The sequence below is a fragment of the Arabidopsis thaliana genome, chromosome 4 (genome assembly GCF_000001735.4).
Source record: "Arabidopsis thaliana chromosome 4, partial sequence".
NCBI classification, from domain to species: Eukaryota; Viridiplantae; Streptophyta; class Magnoliopsida; order Brassicales; family Brassicaceae; genus Arabidopsis; species Arabidopsis thaliana.
In genome coordinates this window covers 5,011,200-5,027,349 of record NC_003075.7, presented here as the reverse complement: position 1 = coordinate 5,027,349, position 16,150 = coordinate 5,011,200, and the positions used below count along the sequence as shown (strand labels likewise).

Here is a 16,150-nt window from a genome sequence, read left to right as displayed (position 1 = left end):
TAGGACAAGCGGGGATTGTAACTGAGATCGTGGTCTCATCTGATTTCCGATCGACAGGAGATTTTGTGGGAAGATTTGTGACGTCTAAGGCGAGCGGTTCACCGGAGGGATTTGATAGTTAACGGTTAGTCTTTATTTTAAGGTTTCGTCTTTGAGACTATTTGTTTCGGTTTTTCATGTCCAGTTTGTTTTAAGGTTACTTTTGGTTGTACGATTTGTTGTAGGACGTTTCTGGACTGTTTCAGCCGTAAGGAGAGTCTTTTCTGGTTCTAATTGTTGTTAGAATCAGTTTGTTAAGGTGAGTGTGTGACCATGAGCTTATCTGAGCGATTGGGTTGTATGATTTGTTTTGTGTGATGATATGTAGGTGTGGTGAATGTGTTTTGGGTGAATTGTTCAATGACTGGTTTGTTTGTGTTGTATTTGTGATTATACCCTTTTATTTGCTTGTGTGTATAGTTCGTAGATGAGAGGATCGCCTCACTAAGTATTTATGATAATACTTACGCATCTCATTGTATTGTTGATGCATGTAAAGATAAAGTGTGATCATGGAATCATGGCAAGGAAGAGATGATGATCTAGGAACTCGTTTGATTTATTTTTGTGTTTTGGTTATTGGAACCGGTTAGGGTTGTGTTAGGATTGTTAGTCATTCTTGGTTTTGTTTGTTGAATTATTTATTTATTCATAAAATAATATTTTTGACTTGCAGTTTAAATGTTGCTTTATTGGTTGGTTTAATTAAGTATTTATAAGAATATTTAATTATGTTTTCTTAAAAAAGGGTCGGGTTGTTTCAATTTGGTATCAGAGCAATCACGGTTCTAGGATGTGTAGAAAAATTAATTGATGAATTATTTTCCTGATGATTGATGTGGGATGAGCAAGGGTGTTAGCATACTGAGGATTGATTATGGAGTGTTTAGTCAATTGTGTGTTGTTAGGGTCCTAGCATCATCTTCTCCAAGCCTTAAATAAGATTCCACTGTAAGTTAATTGTGATATATATGTTTGTTCTAGTTTCTTAGCTTAGCCTTTTGTTCTTGAGTAGCCCAGATGGTTAGAGGAGCTGGAGTTTGTGGTCGTGGTCGTGGTCGCAGTAGAGGACGAGTACTCGAGGGTACCAGCGAGAGTGATGGCCACAGTGCCACAGTTGAGCAGAGTGTGGGTTTGCAGCCTGAGTTTGTGGCGCCTAGTCCCGAGGACTGTCTAGGTGCCAATATAGCTTGTACAGCCGGAGTGGGGGCTGGTGGTGCCGGTGTGCATGCCGTTGGTGCTGAGGGCCCACGAGTGATGGGTGTCGTAGCCGGAGGAGCCCAGGTTCTAGAGGTTGGTTTGGCGGGCCTGCCGAGGCAGTTGTTGGAGCGGTTACCAGGTGTGGTACCAGTGCAGACTCCAGTTGCGCCACGAGTGGCGGAGGTGCAGCAGGGGGCTGCGGTTGCTGAGGAGGTTCCATCTTATTTGAGGATGATGGAGCAGTTGCAGAGGATTGGCACCGGGTATTTTTCTGGTGGTACTAGTTCTGAGGAGGCCGATAGTTGGCGGTCGCGGGTTGAGCGGAACTTCGGTTTGAGCTGATGCCCGGTGAAGTATCGGGTGGATTTAGCAGTGCATTTTCCAATCGGGGATGCACATTTATGGTGGCGGAGTGTGACTGCCAGGAGGAGGCAAGCCGATATGTCTTGGGCAAATTTCGTGGCTAAGTTTAATGCCAAGTACTTTCCGGAGGAGGCGCTCGACCGTATGGAGGTGCGTTTTCTTGAGATGACACAGGGTGAGCGGTCGTCTCGGGAGTATGACCGGGAGTTTCCATGACTATTGGTGTATGCGGGTCGGGGCATGGAGGATGACCATGCCCAGTTGAGGAGGTTCTTGAGGGGACTTCGGCCGGATTTGAGAGTGCGGTGTAGAGTGTCGTAGTTCGCCACGAAAGCGGCACTGGTGGAGACGGCTACTAAGGTAGAGGAGGACCTTCAGAGGCAGGTGGTGGTAGTGAGTCCAGCGGTACAGCCGAAGAAGACTCAACAGCAGGTGGCACCTAGCAAGCCTGCGCAGGGGCAGAAGAGGAGGTGGGATCATCCTTTCAGAGCTGGACAGGGTGGTCGTGTAAGATGTTTTTCTTGTGGGAGTCTTGACCACAAGGTAGCGGATTGCACGCAGCGAGCTGAGACGAGAGAGTGCTACCACTATAGGGAGAGAGGATATCTAAGGCCGAATTGTCCTAAGCTGCAGTGGATGGCAATGGCAATTGTACAGCCGGCGGTGCAGCAGGAAGCGCAGGTGCAGCAGGGAGTGCAGCAGAATGTGCAGCAGTGCACATATTGCAGCAGCACCACAGGGTTACACTACGCGTGAACTAGGCGGTACCAACAACAGGGCGATCACTGGTATGATTTCTTAGACTCAGACTTTGTGAATTATTTCTGTTGTTTTGGATATCATTGTTTTGTGATGAATGTTATGGTTCTTAGCACATGAGATTTGTGTAGGGACCTTATTAGTGGGCGGTGTGGAGGCCGATATGTTGTTTGACTCTGGAGCATCACATTGTTTCATTACCCCCGAAAAGTGCCTCGCGCGGGAACATCCGTGGGGATCCTGGTGAGCAGTTTGCAGCCGTTAAGGTTGCTGGAGGGCAATTTCTAGCGGTTATGGGGAGAGCTAAGGGTGTGGATATTCAGATTGCAAGGGGAGTCGATGGCAGCAGATCTGATTATCAGCCCTTAAGAGTTGTATGATGTTATTCTGGGAATAGATTGGGTGGATCATTAAAGAGTACATCTTGACTGCCACCGTGGGAGAGTTTCTTTTGAGCGGACAGAGGGGAGGTTGGTTTATCAGGGACTGAGACCTACTTCAGGGAGTCTCATCATCTCAGCAGTGCAGGCAGAGAAAATGATCGAGAAGGGCTGCGAGGTTTACCTGGTGACAATATATATGCCGGAGTCTGTGAGGCAGGTAGCAGTGAGCGACATTCAGGTTGTTCAGGAGTTCGAGGATGTGTTTCAATCGTTGCAGGGATTACCACCATAGCGGAGGTAGATGTTTGCAAGACTGCTTTCAGGACGAGATATGGACATTTTGAGTTTGTGGTGATGCCTTTCGGTTTGATTAACGCACTTGCAGCGTTCATGAGGTTGATGAATAGCGTGTTCCAGGAGTTTCTGGATGAGTTTGTGATCATCTTTATTGATGACATCCTAGTGTATTCTAAGAGTCCTGAGGAGCATGAAGTACATCTGAGGAGAGTGATGGAGAAGCTGCGGGAGTAGAAGCTGTTCGATAAGTTGAGCAAGTGAAGTTTTTGGCAGAGAGAGATGAGTTTTCTGGGTCATATTGTTTCTACAGAGGGAGTTTCAGTGGATCCGGAGAAGATTGAGGCTATCAGAGACTGGCCTAGACCGACGAATGCCACTTAGATCAGGAGTTTTCTTGGGTTGGCAGGGTATTACAAGAGGTTTTTCAAGGGGTTTACGAGTATGGTACAGCCGATGACTAAGCTGACAAAGAAGGATGTTATTTTTGTGTGGTCACCGGAGTGCGAGGAGGGTTTCGTTAGCCTGAAGGAGATGTTGATGAGTAAACTAGTGTTAGCATTGCCAGAGCATGGGAAGCCTTACATGGTGTATACCGATGCCTCGAGAGTAGGTTTGGGTTGGGTTCCGATGCAGCGTGGAAAGGTTATTGCCTATGCATCGCGACAGTTGAAGAAGCATGATTTGGACATGGTTGCGGTGATCTTTGCCTTGAAGATTTGAAGGTCTTATCTTTATGGCGGAAAAGTGCAGGTGTTCACGGATCATAAGAGTTTGAAATATATCTTCACTCAACCAGAGCTGAACCTGAGGCAAAGGCGATGGATGGAGCTGGTGGCTGATTATGATCTGGAGATAGTCACATTTCCACCAACATACTCGATCACTAGTAGCAGAGAGGGAAGCAGTCAGCTCAGCAGTCCACCTAGACACTTATACTCGATCGCAGAGGAGAGGAGGCAGTCCCAAATGCAGTTCTACTCGATCACAGAGCTAGAGGAGTCCATCCTGACTATTCTACTCGATCGCAGAGGCGACCAGGCAGTCCACTTTGCCTGTCCACCAGTTCTACTCGATCGCGGAGGAGAAGAACCAGTCCATCTTGACAGCTGACACACATACTCGATCACAGAGGCCAAGAAGCAGCCTAGACCATTCTATGTTATTGTCTTTAAGCATGTTGTCTGAGTAGTGATTAGGATTTCTGAGGATGGGATAGAGTAGTTGTGGAACCCCTGGTCGAATATGTTGGTTAAGTGTAGAGTTATTGAATCCCTTTTGGATTAGTTGTGTTTACTGCTTATTCCTTTCTGATCAACTGGAATCCGATCCCAGACGTTCCAGCGCTCAAAAGGCGTTTAATGGAACGTTGGATCTACTAATTCTAGTGATAATCGTCTCTATCCCAAGTGATTGAACGTTTAGAGCGGTTATTGGCTTTAACAGTCGGTTCTTATTGCCTGCTTAGTTAGAGATCGCTCTTGGGAATTAGGTCAGTGTCTAGCTATGCTTGAGGATTTCTATCACGGGAGTGAATTAATCTGTTGTTGAACCTGTTGTCTAGGGATAGCTTAATTGAGATTTGTTAACCAACTGAATTGATTAGGGAGACCACACTATTCGATTACCCCATCCTTAGGAGTTTCTCATCCATTTGATTCCTCTGTTTACTTACCTGCTTCATTCACTTGCTATTGAATTTTAGTATTTTTCTGTTTTCAACCATTCTACTCGATCACACCCTGCTACTAACAGTGAGAATGTGTGATAGAGTAAACTGGTCCATTTCTACATTTTCACTATCTGTCATCCTGTTGTACTCGATCACAGGGTCTCTTCTGGCAGTCGACCCGACGATCAAGTATATCAGTCATTTCTGTGACTTTTTACTGTTTTCTGCATCAACATTAGGACTGTTAGAAAACCAACCAAATTCTGCTTGGCTTGACTTCACAACTTCTGATTATATCTCATCTGTCTGCATCACACCCATTTGGATTGACACCTAAAATATTACAACGATAGGATTAGTGTTTTAGGATAATTGATCTTAAAAACCTATTATCAATTTGGCGCCGTTGCCAATTGGGTGTTTTCTTTGCTATATTTGAGATTTTCGGAAACGTTAAGATCAAGTTCTTTTGTTAAGAGGTTACTGACTCCATGTCTTTTTCTCTGTTTGTGTGTTTCAGGTGCTCACATTCACCAGCTTCCCTGGACCAGTCTCTGATTGGTCTGTTCAAGCTGTGCTGATATCTATTGTATGCAAACACGGTCTCAAGGACATCAGAACCTCCTCTTCAAAGACAACATCGACTGCATAGCTCGCTCTCTAAGAGAACAGACACATACAAACACGATGGCTGACGTTGTAGATGAGCAAGAACTGCCCAACAACATTGGCGTTGGTGACTTCCCACACAACCATAACTTGCGTCATGGCATTGTCCCTCCACCGGTTCAGACAACAATTTTGAGATCAAGAGCGGTCTCATTGCTATGGTTCAGGGGAACAAATTTCACGGCCTGCCAATGGAAGACCCACTCGATCACCTGGACGAGTTTGAAATGCTTTGCAGCCTAACAAAAATTAATGGAGTTAGTGAAGATGGTTTCAAGCTTCGCCTGTTCCCGTTTTCACTTGGAGACAAAGCCCATCTGTGGGAGAAGACGCTACCCCAGGGATCAGTCACAACCTGGGACGACTGCAAGAAAGCCTTCCTGGCTAAATTTTTCTCCAACTCCAGAACCGCTAGACTCCGGAATGAGATATCTGGATTCACACAGTAGAATGCTGAAACCTTCTGTAAAGCATGGGAGCGCTTCAAACGCTATCAGACCAAATTGCCCTCATCACGGGTTCAAAAAAGCTTCACTTCTCAGCAGTCTCTACAGAGGTGTTCTTCATAAGATTAGGATGCTTCTTGATACCGCTTCCAACGGGAACTTCCTCAACAAAGATGATATGGTTCAAATTACCTAGAACTACTCTCTCAAATAAGAGATCAATTATAGTATTTTAGGATCGAATTCACGGAGTTCTTTTGTTCAAACAATGAGTTAAATGTTGAGATTAAGCTAGCAGAGTAATAGTGAGAATAAAAGAGAACAAAGTAAAAAGACAGGAGATTGATTTGGTTGTAAACGATTTTAATAAAGAGCTAGGAATAGGGTATTCTCAGGAAACTATTGGTTAGTAGATCTAATGAAAGCTAGATTGTTATTGAACCATTCTTAAACTCAAACTCTAATTATGGAATAACCGGTGGGCGTGCCGCGAAACTCCCTATATCTATAGCCAATAATAACTGGAGAAGCCGAGAAACTATCAACCTAAATATGCATTCTTAACGAGTTCAATTGTTCATCTTAGTAGATAGGCCGATTCTTATTACACATCTATAAACCAGACTCATCAAATAATAGATCCAACTACAGATACCTATGGCGGGCATATCTATTGTCTGGATTCAAGATCTAGTTAATTACTCTAGATCTAGCATTAGGAACAATTAAAGATGAAGAATTCTATAGATAACCTAGCAAAGGGGGCAATCTACTAAACCATACGAATCCCTAATGAGAAACCCTATTCCTAACAAAGCAGACTACTTAGACATATTGAATGAAACAAACAACATATTTTGAGATAAAAAGCATAAACATAGTAAATAGAGAAGGGGAAAGAAGGGATCTCTTCACTGTTTATAGATCTGAATGAAACTCTCAAGAATAATCGATGAATAGCTTATGTCTCTCACAATAGGGTTTTGCAAAGAACTTTATAAAAGACTTGATAAAAGAAACTTAGGTCTAAAAAATATATATATAGACCCTAAAAACGTCCAGGGACTAATAATGCAAATATGGAAATCTTCTGGGGCAAACTTGAGCTTCTGAAAACTTGAAAGCGTTTAGGGTTTTTGCTGGGCCGAAACTGGTGTCGACCGACACCAAGAGTGTGTCGCTCGACACTCATCGCTGATTCCTGAACCAAAATCGTTCTTAGTTTCCTTTTCCTTAGTTTTTGCTCCAAAATGTCTCCTTATCTCCATTGTTGTCCCATTGCATAGAATACCTGAAAAGACACAAAAAAGATTCGAGAAATAACATAAAGACTCAAAATCGTATACCTAAAACATAAAGAAAATCGGTGAAAATCGGGTTATATCAACTCTCCCAGACTTAGTTTTTGCTTGCCCTCAAGCAAAACACAAAAGCCGAACCCGTGAAAGAGGGTTTTAAAACAAAGGAACTCCCAACATTCTCTGGCCTATTGCCATGATCATCCAAACTAAGTCCATATGCCTAACAAGTCTAATCAAATCCTAACCAACATGTACTTCTCTACAAGCTTACACAACATTCTAGATTTCATACCTAAGTTCCACAACTATATCCACCAGGCTTTCATCGCTGGGTCTCATCAAACAAGCCAACATTCAAGATCCTTCTAGACTCATTCCTGTACTATACCATGATAAATTGACCATTCTTTATATATATATATATATATATATTTTTTTTTCGGTGTTCTTTCTCTCCCCAAACTTATTCTTTTTAGAGAGTAAACAAAGGGGAACTTGCATACTGGATCGACACCCTCGGCAAAAAACATGAGAAATATAGATCATGATTCCTAACTCCACTAAGCGCTTGTTTTGAGTCAATAGCTTGATTTGGCGGAGTTTAGGATGTGGGTGGAGTGGTGGTGGTGGATTGCTGCTGCCTCCTCGCCTTCCAAGGCGGTGTGTAAACGGATCTGGTTGGAGCAGCTTCTGGTGTCGATCGACACTCAGGGGTGTGTCGATCGACACTCATCTCATCACCTGCAAAAACAACAGGAGAAACAAGCTTTCGACGAACTCTAGGCTTGTTATCTTGTGAAGCAATCTTCGAATAATCCAAAGAATTAATCAAAGATAAAAAAGGAGAAGAGAGAGAAGAGAACTTATCACAGAGATCTTCAATTGGTGTGGACTGAAGAGAGTGTGCAGAATCCTCTGTCTGTGAAACCCGTGGGTGTCGATCGACAGAGTTAGTGGTGTCGATCGACACCGTTGCTCTGCAACTCTCATTTGCGAGCTGGACGGGTTGGAGCGTTATGTGTGGCTCTGTGGTGGGATTCTGATCAGAGGAGGTGTGTCTGTGCGGGAGGCAATGCAATTGATAGGCTTAGTAAGCTCTGAACCATCCATGTCAAACTCCATCTCTGAATCACAACCTTGAGAGAGATTCTCCCTCTCTTCACATCAAACCTAGCACCAGTTGTAGCTAGGAATGCTCTTCCAAGGATAAGGGGATCCTTGGGTTCCTTCTCATAGTCCAGGACCACGAAAACAGCAGGGATTATGGAGTTACCAACCTTAACAGGAACATCTTCAAGGATTCCTTCAGGGATTCGCTTGGAACAATCCGCGAAGAGAAGAGTGATGCGAGTAGGTCTGTAGTGAGTCATGCCTAGTCTCTCAGCAACAGACTTAGGCATGAGGTTGATGCTTGGAACCAGATCACACAAAGAGCGGCTGAATCTGCTTGTGGAGATAGAGCAATCAAGGACAAAGCTACCTGGATCTGGAAGCTTCTCAGTGGTTTGACCAGGAGTAATGGTGCAGATGTACTCAGTTATATCTACTCTTTGTGCCTTCTCCCTCTTGGCCTTAGGCAGCATGATTGCACTGATGTCTCTGGTAAGCAGCTTTGCTTCATCTGAGCTAATTCCATTGTCAACAAGTCGCTTGACATACCTGGTGAGTGAGGAAGAAGATGTCTCAGAAGCATCTTTAGGAAGAGTATGGAGGATCTTTTCGATTATAGTTGTGCACTTGGCAACATGAAACTCCTGCTTAGAACGACGCCTCCTCGGATAGGGGACATGAGGGGTGTAGACAGACTCGGGCTGCATAGGTACTTGCACCTCACAAGGTGCAGTTCGGATCCAGTGTCGATCGACACTAGAGGGGTATCGATCGACACCGTCGTATTGGGTCGTCTCTGAGAAAAGCGTCCCATATGGTGTCGATCGACACAGGAAGGTGTCGGTCGACACCATCTCTACAACTGCGAGCTCCAACTCGTCTTCAGTGTCCAATTCTTCCCACACATCATCTCCTTCTCTGATCAAGATGGCATTACAGCTCTTTCTTGGGTTAGCATCAGGATTACCAGGAAGAAAACCCTATTGTCTCTTGATAGATTGTGCTGTTTGAGCGACCTGTACATCTAGCTTCTTCAAGTGAGAGCTCAGATTGTCAATCTTCCCATTAAGATCTGTGTAGAGAGCTCCACAACAAGCTTTGTTTGGCTCTCCAGAATCTGGTCAAGCATTGATTCCATTCTTGTCTCTGCTGAGGGTGGAGAAGGGGCTTGGTAGGTTGAATTACCATAGTTCCTCTAAAAGCTGCTTTGAGGAAAGGTCTTCTGGAAAGCAAGCTTTGGAGTGTAGTTGGAGGAACCCTTGTTCCCTGCAAATCTGTTGCCACTAAAGTTGTCTTGTGGCTGCCCAAACTTCCTGTATCTCTAACCATATATGTAGAAGACTCCTTCCTCTAACTCAGGCTCAGGCTCAATAGTCTCTTCCTCAGCTGCAAAGTGGACATGCTTCTTCCCTGTGAGCAAGTTATGAACTGAATCCAGCTTAGCATTCACCTCTGCCATCTGATTTCCTAAAATAGCTCCAGCAATCTTCTTCCTCTCAAAATCAGCATTCTTGGTACTGTTGCTGCAAGCAAGGTTCTCTATCAGGGCTGTATCATCAGCTGGGTAACGTTTGTTGAAGTTACCATTGCTTGCTGCATCTAGAGCTAGGCAGAAGAGGAGGCCCATTCGAAGCCCATTCGAAGGCCATCAGGAAGCCCACTTTGAGCCGACACTCTTGATCACGTCGTCCATGGGCTGTTAAGTGGGCTCGAAGCCCGCTTTCTTATCTTAGTATAAATAAGTCTTTAAGGGTTTCGCCCTGAGACATGCACTTTGAGAGACACGAATTTTGCACTATTATTCAGCAGCCACTTTTCATTCCTACAACTTTGTATTTCCATTTTTCTTCTAAGTTATTCAGATTTTGCTTTCATTTGCTTGTTCATCTTTGTTTCATTCCCTTTAATATCTTAAGTATGCAATCTTCAATCGTTTCTATGTTATTGTCTTTAAGCATGTTGTCTGAGTAGTGATTAGGATTTCTGAGGATGGGATAGAGTAGTTGTGGAACCCCTGGTCGAATCTGTTGGTTAAGTGTAGAGTTATTGAATCCCTTCTAAATTAGTTGTGTTTACTGCTTATTTCTTTCTGATTAACTGGAATCCGATCCCAGACGTTCCAGCGCTCAGAAGGCGTTTAATGGAACGTTGGATCTACTAATTCCATTTATAATCGTCTCTATCCCAAGGGATTGGCCGTTTAGAGCGGTTATTGGCTTTAACAGTCGGTTCTTATTGCCTGCTTAGTTAGAGATCGCTACTGGGAATTAGGTCAGTGTCTAGCTATGCTTGAGGATTTCTATCACGGGAGTGAATTAATCTGTTGTTGAACCTGTTGTTTAGGGATAGCTTAATCGAGATTTGTTAACCAACTGAATTGATTAGGGAGACCTTACTATTCGATTACCCCATCCTTAGGAGTTTCTCATCCATTTGATTTCTCTGTTTACTTACCTGCTTCATTCACTTGCTATTGAATTTTAGTATTTTTCTGTTTTCAACCATTCAACTCGATCACACCCTGCTACTAACAGTGAGACTGTGTGATAGAGTAAACTGGTCCATTTCTGCATAATCACTCTCTGTCATCCTGTTGTACTCGATCATAGGGTCCCTTCTGCCAGTCGACCCGACGATCAAGTATATCAGTCATTTCTGTGACTTTTTACTGTTTTCTGCATCAACATTAGGACTGTTGGAAAACCAACCAAATTCCGCTAGGCTTGACTTAGCAACTTCTGATCATATCTCATCTGTCTGCATCACACCCATTTGGATTGACACCTAAAATACTACAACGACATGATTAGTGTTTTAGGATAATTGATCTTAAAATCCTATTATCAAGGATCCGGGTTCTTAAGTTGAACATGAAGGAAGCTCAGGATCGACAACGGAGTTATGCTGACAAGAGGAGGAGAGCTTGAGTTTGAGGTTGGGGACAGAGTGTATCTCAAGATGGACATGTTGCGAGGTCTGAACAGGTCTATCTCGAAGACTAAGTTGAGTCCGAGGTACATGGATCCATTCAGGATTGTTGAGTGGGTGGGACCAGTGGCATACATGTTAGAGTTGTCAGGTGTTATGCGTGCGTTTCACAAAGTCTTTCATGTGTCGATGCTGAGGAAGTATTTTCACAAGGATGATGAGGTGTTGGCTAAGATTCCAGAGGATCTTCAGCCCCACATGACTTTGGAGGCGAGACTAGTGAGGGTTCTCGAGAGGAGGATCAAGGAACTTTGGCAGAAGAAGATTCCTATGATCAAAGTCATGTGGGACTACAATGGTGTGACAGAGGAGACTTGAGAGCCAGAGGCGAGGATGAAGGCAAGGTTCAAGAAGTAATTTGAGAAGCAGGTTGTTGCATGAGTTTGCCTATCCTTGGTTTCCAGTTTTAGTCTTGTTGAGTTGTTGAGCTTTTGAGTTGTGGTTCTTATTTTCTTTTATTTATATTTTCGTTTGGAGTTGTAACGATCATGACATTTGATGAGTTATAAGATGAGTATTTTTTTCTTGAACTTGACTTGAGTTGTCTTATTTAAGAATGTGTTGTGCGGTTTCCAAAAATGAAAAGTTTTCCAGAAAGGGCTTGTCTATTTTTGGAAAGTTTGAGTAAACAACCTAAGAGAGAGGTGTGTTTACGAGATGGCCAGAAGTTGGTCATAAGGATGTTTCGAAGGGCATATGATGGATGGTGAGGCATAAAGGAGTCTTACGCGAATCAATGAGAGAGTCTGGAGATATGCTCGGAAGCATTTAGTACTGTTTGCTCGAGGGACATGAGAGTCCCAATGACTCGTGAGGAGCGGGGTATGCTCCTGATTTACCGGTAACTCGAGGGACTTGGTGTCTTTAGAGTGCGAGGGATACGGTGGTTTCGGGTGACGATCTGAAAGCACGCTTTCAGGTGACGACCCAAGAGCGAGTTTTGAGGTATTATTTTCTCCAAGTGTCGTAACTCGATGACTTTGTTGCTAAGAGTGAGTCGACACAACTCAGGGTTTGACTTTGAGTGGGGAAGATAATACGTGTGATACCCGAGATACCGTAGGCCAAGGCCTAAGAGTGATAGTTATGCTCGAAGACTACGGTCTGAGAGCGGAAAGAGAGTTGTGAGCAACAATGACTAGTAAATCGTGGGTATATCGACTGGATAGAGAGACATAGAGGGGTCGGTTTGGAGGGAGTACGGACCGTAGTGACGGTTGCACGGAGTTCCTCGGAGTGGAAGGGTGAAGCTAGTTTCGAGGACAAATCTATGTTAGTGGGGGAGAATTGTAACGCTCGTGAACCGGAAAATCAGTTAGGGTTTGTATTTAAATTTCCCGGTTTAATCGGTTGGGTTAATGAAAATCCTAGAGTGTGCCTATAAAAGAAGGAAACTCAAAATTAGGGCTTTAGTTAGCCACTTTTTCGTTTTATAAAGGAGAAAAAGAGAGAGAATGAGAAGGACCAAAATCGTTAGGGTTTGGAAGAAAACAGATTTTGTATATCAAATCGTTGTCAAAGGTAACGAAATTTAATATAATTATTTCCAAGTCTTTTATCGTCATTCTCTAGTTTACAGAAGTGGATTTGGATTTAAATTCGTTGAGTTATTCGCAGTTTTGTGAGACACGTTTTCTCAGACGCGAATTAGGATCAGCAGGGATTGTAACTGAGATCGTGGTCTCATCTGATTTCCGATCGACACGCAATTTTGTGGGAAGCTTCGTGACGTCTATGACTAGCGTTTCACCAGAGGGATTTGATAGTCAACGGTTGGTATTTATTTTAGGGTTTCGTCTTTGAGACTATTTGTTTCTGTTTTTCATGTCCACTTTGCTTCAAGGTTGCTTTTGGTTGTGTGACTTGTTGTAGCACGTTTCTGGATTGTTTCAGACGCAAGGAGAGTCTTTCCTGGTTTTAATTATTGTTAGAATCAGTTTGTTAAGGTTAGTGCGTGACCATGAGCTTATCTGAGCGATCGTGTTGTATGATTTGTTTTGTGTGATGATATGTAGGTGCAGTGAATGTGTTTTGAGTGAATTGTTCAATGACTGGTTTGTTTGTGTTGTAATTGTGATTATAACCTTTTATTTGCTTGTGTGTATACCTCTAGATGGGAGGATCGCCTCACTAAGTATTTATGATAATACTTTCGCATCTCATTGTATTGTTGATGTAGGTAAAGATAAAGTGTGATCGTGGAATCATGGTAAGGAAGAGAGGATGATTTAGGAACTCGTTTGATTTATTTAAGTGTTTTGGTTATTGGAACTGGTTAGGGTTGTGTTAGGATTGTTAGTCATTCTTGGTTTTGAATTATTTATTTATTCATAAAATAGTATTTTTGACTTGCGGTTTAAATGTTGCTTTATTGGTTGGTTTAATTAAGTATTTATGGGAATATTTAATTATGTTTTTTTTTTTTAAATGGGTCGGGTTATTTTAGAAAGCAACCTCACAACTGCTTGCCATGCTATTTTGACGCACAACAAAGAGGAGTTCATCGAAGCTGAGAAGAGCCAGGTCGATTTTGATATTACAAAGGCAGTGTCGATTGACACCAACCAGTGGTGTCGTTCGACACCAACAGCTTTACATGAGATATCAACAACTGATTCACAGAATCGCTTGACACCAATCGACGGTATCGACCGACACCAATGCCCAATAGAGGAGGAATCGATGTTTGACAATGCAAAATCGAATGAGCTTGATACTAAAGAGTCAACACACGACCAGAGTGTCGATCGATATACTCCTTGCATCGATCGACACTGGATTCGGACTGCACCTTATTAAGTCTGCATCCCAATGCAGCCAGTATCCGCCTATGTTCCTCGTGCTTCATATTTGAAGAAGCGTCAGTCTAAGCAGGAGATATCAGAGGAGAAATGTGAGGCCATCATGGATAAAATTCTGACTCAGCTACCACCAGTTGATTTGGAGAAGCTGTCACCTCCACTTCAGAGGTATGTCAAAAGAATGGTCACTAATGGTGTGAGTGCTGAAGAAGCAGGATTGCTAACCAAAGTCATTAGTGCGATTCTGTTGTATGAGTCTCGGAAGAAGAAGGAGAAGAAGCAGAATTTGGTTGTCTCCGAACAAGTTAGTGCAATACTTCAGACTGTGGGTCCGGAGAAGCTACGCGATCCAGGAAGCTTTATACTCGATTGCAATGTATCTAAGGAAAGGTTTCCTCACTCTCTTTGTGATCATGGCTCTTTAATCAACTTGATGCCCCATTCTGTTGTAGTGAGACTTGGGATGCTAGATTTCAAGCCTACTAGGATTACTCTTCTCCTCGCTGATCGCTCAAAGAGAATCCCAAAGGGTATACTAGAAGATGATCCAGTGAAAGTAGGAGAATGTTTGATTCCAACCGACTTCATGGTTTTGGAATCTGAAGAAGAACCTTCTGATCCTCTTATACTGGGCAAGCATTTCTTGGCTACTACTGGTGCTCAGATTGACGAGAAATAAGGCCAAATTGCTTTGAATGTGCGTGGTGTGGTTATGGCTTTTGACATGGATAAGCCGAGGAAGCCGCTTATGATTGACGACCAAGCATTCTCTATAGAAACCTTTACAGACACTGTTGTTGAGATAGATGCGGTACATGGTACAAGCAAGCAGCCATAAGAAGCAGCGGACAAATTGGTTGATGGAGATCGATCTGTAGAGAAGGTGTCGATCGACACCATCACATGTGTCAATCGACACACCACACAAACTGCGGCAGACATGGTACCTAAAGCTGCATTTCAAGTTGAGACAACTGCTGCTATTCCAGCGACTACTGTGACAACAACCATTGCACCTCTACTAATCTATCTACCTCCTGAACATCTCAGCAAGCCACGAGTTTCTCATCGAGCGCTTCTTTGTTCTTTTGATGACTGTGCAGGTAAACAGGGTATACCACCCATACCTGAGTCTCACCCTTCGGATGTTCTACAGTTCATAGGTCAACCTCACACGCCAACTGTTTGTACGCCACCTTGGATGATGATACATTTTGCTAGGGAATATTTACTGCCACCTTCTGATCAACCTGATCCCCAAACTCCATCAAAGTCAAGCGATTGACTATAAACAAGCGCTTAGTGGGAGGCAACCCACTGGTAGGATTTTCTTTTTATTTTCCGTTTTTCTTTTATTTTTCTCGCTACCTTCGGATTTGAATGCCACTAGGGACAGTGTCGTTTAAGTCTGGGGGAGGCGCTTACTAACTACGTTTTTCTTTTTGAGTCTTATTCTTATTCTTATTTTTCTTTTTGAATCGTTTTATTGAGTCAAAATTTTGTTTGAAATTATGATCTCTATTCTTTAGATTATTGACTAGTTAATTAATGATGCAGGTTTGACTCAATCTGACTATTGGAAAATCACAGATGGCAAACCAACAAACTTGACGATATTCTGGTTTCCAACACAATCCACTAAGACTGGAGCTAATCTTACTGCTCTTCCTATTCCCTCATCAAAACGGTTAGTGTTTATAGAACTTGACTCCTTGTTCATACCTAATAGTGAGACCAATGTGAAAAAGAAAAATGTTCCCCTTATAAAAAAAAAAAAAAAGAGATTGATATGATTTTCGGTAAGAATGTTTTTTATGACCCCATTATTATACACTGTTAGGAATGATCAGTTACAAAGGTTGGAAATATGATGAGGGTGTTAATCCAGTATGCGAGTTCCCCTTTATTTACTCTTCAAGAAAAATAAGTCTGGGAGAGAGAAAGAATACCAAAATAATATAGATAAATTTTTTTTATAGAATTGTCGATTTATCATGGTATAGTACAGCAAATGACTCTAGAAGGTTCTCAAAATATTAGCTTGTTTGATGAGATCCATCGATGAAAGCCTTGTGGATATAGTTGTGGAACTTAGGAATGGAATCTAGAATATTGTGTAAGCTTG

General features: G+C 42.8%; 1 non-coding gene and 5 pseudogenes across 6 annotated transcripts; 5 read left to right on the top strand and 1 right to left on the bottom strand.

Annotated features, from left to right (window-relative positions):
• Positions 1 to 1,059: 1,059 nt before the first annotated feature.
• On the top strand, positions 1,060 to 4,046 carry AT4G08105 (annotated as a pseudogene; the record flags this gene model as incomplete). Its single annotated transcript has 1 exon — positions 1,060 to 4,046.
• A 1,255-nt stretch (positions 4,047 to 5,301) lies between these two features.
• On the top strand, positions 5,302 to 6,021 carry AT4G08104 (annotated as a pseudogene; the record flags this gene model as incomplete). The annotated part of the gene is made up of 1 exon: positions 5,302 to 6,021.
• An 842-nt stretch (positions 6,022 to 6,863) lies between these two features.
• Positions 6,864 to 7,113, top strand: MIR401. Its single transcript, NR_142180.1, has one exon. It is a non-coding gene; the product is annotated as a microRNA ath-MIR401 precursor (primary transcript).
• AT4G08103 lies at positions 7,014 to 9,929 on the bottom strand (annotated as a pseudogene; the record flags this gene model as incomplete). Its single annotated transcript has 1 exon — positions 7,014 to 9,929.
• Positions 9,930 to 11,082: 1,153 nt separating this feature from the next.
• On the top strand, positions 11,083 to 11,587 carry AT4G08102 (annotated as a pseudogene; the record flags this gene model as incomplete). Its single annotated transcript has 1 exon — positions 11,083 to 11,587.
• A 2,329-nt stretch (positions 11,588 to 13,916) lies between these two features.
• Positions 13,917 to 15,431, top strand: AT4G08101 (annotated as a pseudogene; the record flags this gene model as incomplete). The annotated part of the gene is made up of 1 exon: positions 13,917 to 15,431.
• Between the last annotated feature and the right edge of the window lie 719 nt (positions 15,432 to 16,150).